Source organism: Eufriesea mexicana, unplaced genomic scaffold (genome assembly GCF_001483705.2).
Source record: "Eufriesea mexicana isolate 0111107269 unplaced genomic scaffold, ASM148370v2 scaffold994, whole genome shotgun sequence".
In the NCBI taxonomy this organism is placed as follows: domain Eukaryota; kingdom Metazoa; phylum Arthropoda; class Insecta; order Hymenoptera; family Apidae; genus Eufriesea; species Eufriesea mexicana.
In genome coordinates, this window is record NW_016909129.1 from 327,468 (window position 1) to 330,422 (window position 2,955).

Below are 2,955 nucleotides of genomic sequence, written 5' to 3' on the forward strand. Positions count from 1 at the left end.
CCTTCCTTCCTTCCTTCCTTTCTTTCTTTCTTTTCTCTCCTCCTCTTCTCCTTTCTCTTTGCGCTCGTTTTTCCCTTGTCTCGGTTTTCTCGCGAAAAAGTCGGGTTTGACGTTGGGAGACAGATTCGTAGTTGAGACGTTCCCCGGTGCTAACCGCAGGTATACGCTCGCTTACCCTCGACTCGGGTAAAAATTCGACCGGCTCGGAAGTTGCGCGCGTACCTCTACGCGAGAAACTCGGTTAAGTGGATACAGTCGTAGCCTGTTAAACGGTGAGTTTCACCACGGGTGACGAATTTGAAAGGGGACGGTGACACCTCGGAGCATCCGCAACCGCCTTAAAAACATTCGAATGCCAAAGCAAACGGGGGGTCCAGGACAGCTCGTTCCTGCGGTTCGTTCCGAGACTCCTCGAGCACGCTGCGTCTTTTCAGCTACCTGAAGAAGAGAAGGAAGAAGGAGAGGAGGAAAGAGACGGGTCTTCATATTTTATACGGGACGGGATCCTTTATGCGGTCGACTACGGGGGCACCCAGCGTGTCGAATAGAATTCAGGAGGCCGGTACACGATAGGTATTTTGACATGCCCGAGAAATTAGTATAATAAAGGGGGGCTAGGTAGACCGGCTAAGTGCCTAAACACACGCCGTAAATCTCCCCTCGGTGCTCTCGAAGATCCGAGCAACGCGGTAAAACATGCTCTCCGCGATCTCGGACACCGACCGTGTCCGGATCCTTCGACGTTTGATCGATCGAGATCCATCCACTGCGTGTGTCTCTAACCGTCTTTATCGCCACTTTTCTTCTTTCCCCTTGTCACCGTTCCCCTCTGCCCCTTTCCGTCCTTTTCGTCCTTTTCGTCCTTTTCGTCGTTTTCGTCTGAACCGTAGGGGAGGAAAATTTACGAAAATCTCTCGCGGGTTAACGACGATCGAGAAAATGGAAGAGAGGATTACGCGTTGCAACTTTCCTTCAGCCGCTAAACGGTTAAATAAATTCTCACCGCGAGCAATCGCGATGCAACGTTGTATCTGGAAAGTCGACCCAACGCCGGAATACGCCTCTATTAGCAATCGCTGTAGATACGTATATCGCGACGCCTGGGCCAACGTCAATGGCGTAATCTCTACGCGATCCAACGAATTTTCCAACTTTCCTACGATTCCGAAAATTCCTACGAAAGAACGAAACCGTTGTTACGCGTCGTTTCGAGGATATACGCGCGAAAAGAATCGTCAGCGTTATCTCGTTTTTCCCACGCAATCCCGCGTTTCCGGCAGTTGGTTAGTCCTAGTCGATTCTCTCGTGGAAACGGAGAAAGGAGGAGAGAGTGGAAGAGAAGCAAGAAGAGCGTAGGAAATTGGCTGTTTACTCGTTGCAATAACGCGTTTGACCGATCAGCGAAGGAAAGACGAGCAAGGTGGACGAGGGCTCGTCCTACGCCAATGTATGTACAGCCGTGGTACATACGTAGATACGTACAAACGCCGGCCATCCGGTGCACGAGGGGTCGATCGATCTCTCTTTCGTCGTTGCGCGACCACCGTGCCGCTGCCACGCCGCTCCGAGATACCTCCGCGATCGGTGCTAGCGATGGTGGTGGAGGTGGAGGTGGCGGAGGCGGAGGAGGAGGAGGAGTAGCAAGCAGAGGAGGAGGAGGATGAGGAGGTGGTGGTAGCGGTGGTGGTGGTGACGGTGATGGTGGTGACGGTGTCGGCGATGTCGGCAGCGACGGCAGCAGCAGCAGCACGAGCAGCAGCACCGGAGGCAGCAGCAGCAGCAGCAGCAGCAGCACCAGCACCATCAGCAGCGGCAACGGCAGCGGTGACGGCGGCGGCGGCGACGGTGGCGGCGGTGGCGACATGCAGTAGTGGTGGTAGTGGTAGTGGTGGTGGTGGTGGTGGTGGTGGTGGTGGTGGTAGTGGTGGTGGTGATGGTAGCGACGACGATGGTCGAAGGTATCGGCGGTGGTCGTGTCGGTGGTTAACGAAGGCGTGGCCTGGAACGAGGCGCCTCCGGTGCGCACCGCCCTTGTCTCGTGTTCCTACGTATCGTAGGTTCCCGTGTTTGCTCGACTCTGTACTGTCACGTGACCGGCGCTCGTTCCCTCGAGTTTAGGCGACCGCCTCGACGGCTCGAGGAAAGCCCGATAGGTAACGCCCAATAGGGGAGCCGTAGGACGCGGCCGCCGCTTTCCCTCTCTGTCGGTCGCATCGGGTCGGTTCGGTGTCGTTATCGGGGCTTCGCGCGAGCGGCCAGGCCCGAGCGTCGTTGCCGTGGGTAGGTTGGTGGGGCGAGCGGTGCGCGTGGGAGGAGGAGCGGTGGCCCAGTGGAGTCCGGGAAGTCGAGCAGCGCAGACGCGTTCGTTCGTTCTGCACCGCGTCGATCCTCGTCGTAGGTTTACCTTTCGAGCAGCATCCTCTCGCTAACGCCTCCGACCGATCGCGCGGACCACGCTTCGCGTTCTCGCGATTCCTCGCGCGAATCGTACCATTTGTCTTCGCCGTTTACGTCGTCGTTGTCTCGCGGATCGACTCGCTTTCCCTCGTTTCTCGATCGATCGCCGCGATCTCGTTTTCGCATCGCAGAGGAAAGTCGATGGAAAACGTGCAGGTGCGAGTGGTCGTTGATCGTCGCGTTATCGTCGACGGTATCGAACTGGTCCAGCTGGGACCGCGAGAGCCAGCCAACTGACCGACCACCGGAAACGGAGTAATTTCGACGCCTATTTTCGCGAGTGAGGCCTGTGATAACCTTGCATCGTACGCGTTCTACCGGGAGCTGAACAAAGTGATTTACGTTCCAGTAAAAGCGGACAGAGACACGCAGAGAGAGAGATAGAGAAAGAGAGAGAAAGAGAGAGAGAGCGTGAGAGAGGGAGAAAGAAAGAGGAGGAGAGCGAGAGAGAAAGGGTGAGAGAGGGGGAGAGAGAGAAAGAGAGAGAAGGAGAGGGAG